Source organism: Vombatus ursinus, unplaced genomic scaffold (assembly GCF_900497805.2).
Source record: "Vombatus ursinus unplaced genomic scaffold, bare-nosed wombat genome assembly UNPS02011700.1, whole genome shotgun sequence".
NCBI lineage: Eukaryota > Metazoa > Chordata > Mammalia > Diprotodontia > Vombatidae > Vombatus > Vombatus ursinus.
In genome coordinates, this window is record NW_020951478.1 from 6,216,739 (window position 1) to 6,223,852 (window position 7,114).

Below are 7,114 nucleotides of genomic sequence, written 5' to 3' on the forward strand. Positions count from 1 at the left end.
ATGATTGTGGTCGGAGAGGTGAATTTGATAATTCAATATTTCAGAAATGGATCAACTTCAAGGGATGGTAAGGTCCAAGACGTAACTATCCTATCCTGCTGGGTGTGTAAAGGAGAGCAAACATGGAGATCAAGGAAGCTAAGGACATTAAGGAACTGTGAGGCTAGGATACAAGAAAGGTTATCTCTGTGGCTACTGACTTTGGGGATGATGATGACATGGGGATGAAATGGACAAGAAGAATGTAAGCCAGGTGCAAAAGTCATTGGGAAGAGTGGGAAAGTATTTGGGAGGTCAACATAATAAGAGCAACTTACCCACTGGCCTCTTAAATTATGCACCCTATGAGGTTCAGCTATTTTGTAGCATCTGGAGTTTTCTTTGCATGGAAAAGTACAGCCTTTGGGAGAATCAAAATCAGCAACAAACTGGAATCTTCATTATCCCCTTTGGAATCTATTGTCCTTTTTACTTTGATTTTCTTGCAGTACCTGGGCTTAATGTTTGTAATCCACCAAAGGCAGCTGGCTGTCTCTTGGATTGTTCTAAGTCCCTTATTTGCCAGAGCTCATCACTCTTTCAAACAAGCCTTGCAGGTATATTAATGGGTGATGTGAGGTACTTCATTTCTTGTATTTCTTTTACTTTTTATAGCCAAATAATAAGTAATGGGCTTCTCCCCCCCTCCCCCCCAAGCCAAAGTATGGTGCTGCATCTTGCTACTACTTTCATTATTTTTAGATAATCCTCTTTGTTTTGCTCTCTGGCTACAGGAAAGGACTCCAGGTTATAATAAAATTAGATTTTTTTAAAAATCCATAAGACAAAAGTATTTGTTCTTTTCCCCCAACACTTAGAAGCAGAATTAATTTTTAAAAAAATAATTCTAGGCAGGGCTCTTTCTGTATAAATGACTAAATTCAAGGTGCAATTTCAAGGCCAAAAGGGCTTATGTGTCTTGTATACAATATAGGGTTGAACTAAATGATTCAATGTGGTTGGTTCCAATGACCTATTTAAATGTATACATCTATTTAAATGTATACACCATTCAAATTTATTTTTCAAAAATTGATTTTATTACTAGTTTTTATTTGTATATCACCTAAATTTCTTCCTATTTCTCTATTTCTCCACTTCCAGAAAGCCATCTTTTATGACAAAGAATTTTTTAAAAAACAACAAGTAAGAAGCAAAAATGATCACCATATTAAAAAATCTGATGTTAAATGCAATGTTCTACTGTGGACTGATCCTTCCCCAACCACACCCCTATCCCCACTTATATTTAAGCAAAGGTCTTGGGGAAGAATTTTCTAATATTTCTTCTCTGGGGCCAAGCTTGTTCTTGACAATTTCAGAACATTCATTTTAGACAGTTCTGTGGTTGTTGTTATTTCTATTTACATCACTCTAGTGAGAAAAATTATTATTAATAACCAATGATTTGAGGAGATCCAGTGCTCCCCCTTTTTCTATAGTTCTCATTTAAAAGTCCAGTCTCTTGAAGGACATTACTGATAATGAGATTGAATTAACTGATAATGAGATTGAATTAACTGATAATGAGATTGAATTAACTTTCCTCAAGATTGGGTCAGAACCCACCCAATGTTTTACTCAGGTTTGGGTGAGGATAAATTTTTTGAATAGATTGCCCAAGGCTGGGTAATTTAGAAGTAAATGACATGATCAAAGTTCATTAGAATGAGTCCAGCCCCTCATTGAAATATTCATTCTGTCATTAATTATTAGCCAATCAGAGTTGATTGCCACCCTCAGGAACACTCCTCTTCCAAGAGCATATTAGCTGTGAGCCCACCACAAGGGTCCTTGAAATTCGAGAGTGCCACTGACCTCTTTTATTAAAATGCTAGCATTATTAATAAAATGAGTAATTATCCAAAAATGACGACTCTCAAGTTTTTTAAATATCACAGTTGTCATTGTGCATATTGTTTTCCTGGCTCTACTTACTTTACTTTGTATCAGTTCTTGGAAGTCTTTCCATAATTCTGTTTTCATTATGCTCATCAATTCTTCCAGCACAATAAGAGTCCATTACATTCATGAACCATAGTTTGTTTAGCCACTCCCCCAATCAATGGATATCTATTTTTGTTTCTAAGTTGAGGACTGTCTGCTCTCAGTGAGGGTTTTGAGGTTGAAGTTCAAGAATTTGCAATTGAGTAGATATAGCTACATAATAATGATGATGAAAAACCTTACCTCCATTGCTAAATAATTCTCCATTCAACAAAGTGTTTATGTATGAAAGCCAGAACTCCATGGAGCAAGGGCTGCAGTGGGAACTCTGACTTCAGTGGCAGGGTTTCCCCTGGGTGAGAAGGACTTCAATGTGCCTGCTGCTGGAGCTGGTGGAGTTCTTGCTAATAGTGTCCATTCTAGAGAATTGGGAAACCTTTACTACTCAGAGATAAGAGAGATATTTTTACTGAGTTCCCCAATTGAAATATAGAACACATTTTCCTACATAATCATAATCGCAGACTTGGCCACAACCTCAGGCCAACCACAATCTCAGGTCAACAGAATTTTTAGAAGGGAGTTGACTTTAACCATTAAACTTGGTAAAGCACTATCCAGGAGAAATTCTATGGGGTTTTAGTCTATCAGATCAGAAACATGTGCCATACATGTGGATTCCTACTGTTTAGGCTGATAAAATATAAGCTCTTTGGGAGTGGTGTTATCTCATTATTGTTTTTGTATTTGAAACACCTGTCACAGGATGTGGCACATAGTAGACTCTTAGTAAATGCTTATTGATTGATTGATCTAATTCAACCTGTTTCTGAACATAAGAATCCCTACAATCTCTATAGACTTTGTCACTATTAATCTTCCTCCTTTTCCTCTCAAGGTTTTCACTGTTCTCTCCTGGTTCTTCTCCTATGTGCCAGACTGCTCCAACTCAGTCCTTGTTTTTCTTCTACCTGTCAGACTGTTCCATCTCACTCCCATTAACCATGGGCATCTCTTAAGGCTCTGAACTGGACTTCTTCTCCCTCTGTAGTATTTTATTTAGTGATCTCATCAGCTTCCATGGGTTCAATTATTGTCTTCATGCAGATGATTCCCAGATCCATATCTCCAGCCCTTGTAACTTCAGTCCCATATCTCAGAATGGATAGCCTATAGACATCTCAAACTCGACATGTCCAAAACAGAACACTTTATCTTTTTCCCCCAACCCTCCCTTCTTTCCAATTTTTCTGTTACCATCAAAGGTACCTCTATCTTCCCAGTCCCCCAGGCTCTCAACCTCTGTCATCCTTTATCCCTCATTCCCTCTCACCCCCTACATCTAATCACTTGCAAAATTCTGTTATCTCTGCCTTTATAACATCTCTTGAACATGGCTCCTTCTCTTCCTTCACACAGCCACCATCCTAGTATAGGCTCTAATCACCTCTCACCTGGATTAGAGCAGTCCAGGTCTCCGTGACTCAAGTCTCTTCCTAGGCTATTCCATCTTCCATTTATCTGCCATGATGAGGTCTGACCATGATGCCCTCCTACATAACAAACTCCACTGTCTCCCTGTTACCTCTAGAATCAAATATATACTCCTCTGTTTGGCATTTAAAGCCCTTCACAACCTGGGTTCTCTTTTCCTATTTTCTAATATTCTTACACTTTACTTCCGTCCATGTACTCTACAATCCAGTCATTCAGTCTTTGCTTAAAAACCTTGAAGGCTTAATACATCTCATTCTACTTCTGGACAGCTCTATTTGCTAGGAAATTTTCCTGTGAAATCAAGCCTGAATTTGTTTCTTTGCAACTTCTAACCTGTGGTGGGAGCACCATTTTAATTACACCATGCCTCCCCACCCTACCCTCACCAAGTTGGGTCAGTTTTTTCTTAAAAGGTATTAAAATTGGGGGCAGCAAGGCGCAGCCTTGGAGTCAGGAGTACCTGAATTCAAACGTGGCCTCAGACACTTTACACTTACTAGCTGTGTGATCCTGGGCAAGTCACTTAACCCTGATTGCCTCAGTAAAAAAAAAAAAAAAAAAAAAAAGCATTAAAATTGTCCTTGTTGTGTCAGTGGCTCAGGTCATCTAGGTAAGGTCATAATAGTAAAGACATAAGGATGTGGTGCCCTTCCCTGAGGCTTCAGATAGTAGACCAGCAAAATTTGGAAGCTATTCTCAAGGCTTTCTTATAGATGGCAATCCTTTCCCTGATCTAAATATCCTTACCCTGCTATTGAAGGGGCACCCCCTCTCCCCCCCAACTGTCCTTGAACTTTCCCACATGGGCAAGTCTCTGGCCTGAGGCATCAACCAATCCCATTTCATTGACTGACATTTGATTGACTGACCTTTCATTGTGGCCTACACTCAATCTCCCAATTTTCTGTTACCTTTAACATAGTCCTGCCCTTCATTTTCTGTTAAATCAAGATCATCAGGCCACTTCTCACCCTTGATTCCATCTAGACCCCTCCATGTGGGCCAGGTCACCTAGCCTAGCCCTTCCTGGTACCTCCCAGTCACCCCAGCCTACTGTCCACTCCCATCCAGATCTTCCCACAGATCTTTTTCCTATAAAAAGAGTTAGTCTCATTTACCAAGGTGTGGATTCTTAAGATCATGCCCACCCTGATCAGGGTTGTAATAAACCTTGTCTTTGGCTGTAAGAAGGCTTGGGTTGAATTCATTCGAGGCAGGACCTGTGTTACTTGCCCTTGAATTTCAGGGACCTTAACACTATGACTACCTAACAATCTTCTTTACTGTTGTATGGATCATAAATGTCAAGTTTCATTCTAATTTCAGGCCTAAGTTATCAGGAATCTAGCCTTAGGCAGGCCTAGCCTGTTACATACCCATTTTCCCCAATTTTCCCTCTAGGACATAGCAGGACAAATCTAGTCCTATCTTCAAATGACAGCCCTTCAAATGCTTGAAAGTACCTATCATATCTACCCAGACTCTTCTCTTTTCCAGGATAACATCCCCAGTTCTTTCAACTTGCTCTCAAATGGCATAAACTAGAGGCCCCTTACCATTCTGATAGTTTTCCTATTCTATGGAGATATTTTTATCTCCATATTATCAGTGTCCTTTCTAATATAGTACTAGTTTCAATAGATACTTTCACAGGTTAGATAGATAGATGGACAGACAGATTACCAACAGATAGATAGATTTGATAAATTCGATAGATAGCTATATAGTCTTACTATGTCTATAAGAAGTAACTGAATCTTTTTTAAAATATATTTTATTTTTCCCCAATTACATTAAAACCATTTTTTATATTTTTTAAAGTTTTGAGTTCTAAATTCCATCCCTCCTTTCCTCCCTCCCTCCCCTCTCTACTCCCTGAGACTGTAAGCAATCAGATATAGGTTATACATGTACAATCATGAAAAACATTTCCATATTAATCATTTTGTGCATGAAGACTTGAATAAAATTAAAAAATAAAAGATGAAAGTGAAAATAGCATGATTCAGTCTGTATTCAAACAATATCAGTTCTTTTTCTGGAGGCAAATAGCATTTTTCATCATGAGTCCTTTGGGATTGTCTTGGATCATTGTATTGCCAAGAAAAGCTAAGTCATTCACAGTTCTTCATTGTACAATACTGCTGTTACTGTGTACAATGTTCTCCTGATTCTATTCACTTTACTTTGCATCAGTTCATGTAAGTCTTTTCAGGTTTTTCTGAAATTAACACAATAATATTCCAACACAATCATAAATAAGCCATTCCCCAATTGATGGGCATCACTTTGATTTCCAATTCTTAGCTACCACAAAAAGAGCTGCTATAAATATTTTTGTATGAATAGGTCCTTTTCCCTTTTTAAAAAAATATGTTTGGTATTGCTGTGATACTGCTGGATGAAAGGGTATGCACAGTTTTATAGCCATTTGGGCATAGTTCCAAATTGTTCTCCAGAATGGTTAGATCAGTATCATATTAGGCTGTCCAATAAGTGTGAGGTGGTACCTCAGAGTTGTTTTAATTTGCATTTCTCTAATCAGTAGTGATTTAGAAAATTTTTTCTTTTTTAAAATACTTATTTATTTATTTTTAGTTTTCAACAATCACTTTTATAAGATTTTGAATTCTAAATTTTTCACCCTCCCTCCTCTCCCCACTCCCCAAGATGGCATGCAATCTGATATAGGGTATACATGTATAATCATATTCAACATATTTTCACATTAGTCATGTTGTGAAAGAAGAATCAGAACAAAAGGGGAAAAACATGAGAAAGAAAAAACAAACCAAAAAAGAGAGAAAATAGTATGTTTCGATCTGCATTCAGACTCCCTAGTTATTTCTCTGGATAAGGATAGCATTTTCCATCAGAAGTCTTTTGGAATTGTCTTAGATCCTTGCATTGCTGAGAAGAGCTAAGTCTATTAAATTGGTCATCGCACAATGTTGCTGTTACTGCGTACAATGTTCTCCTGGTTCTGCTCACTTCACTCAGTGTCAGTTCATGTAAGTCTTTCTAGGTTTTTCTGAAGTCTGCCTGCTCCTCATTTCTTATGAAACAATAGTATTCCATTATATTTATATATCATAGCTTGTTCAGCTATTTCTCAATTGATGGGCACCCCCCTCAATTTCCAATTCTTTGCCACCACAAAAAGAGATGCTATAAATATTTTTGAACATGTGGGTCCTTTTCCCTTTTTTATGACCTCTGGGATACAGAGCTAGTAGTGCTATTGCTACATCAAAGGGTATGCACAGGTTATAGCTCTTTAGGCATATTCCAAATTGCTCTCTGGAATGGTTGGGTCAGTTCACAACTCAACCAAAATGCATTAGTGTTCCAATTTTACCACATCTTCTCCAACATTTATCATTTTGCTATTTTATCATGTTGGCCAATCTGATAGGTATGATGTGGTACCACAGAGTTATTTGAATTTGCATTTCTCTAATCAATAGTTATTTAGAGCATTTTTTCATGATGATAGATAGCTTTAATTTCTTCATCTGAAAACTGCCTGTTCATATACTTTGACCATTTATCAATTAGGGAATGATTGTATTCTTATAAATTTGACTCAGTTCTCTATATATTTTAGAAATAAGGCCTTTGCCAGAAACAC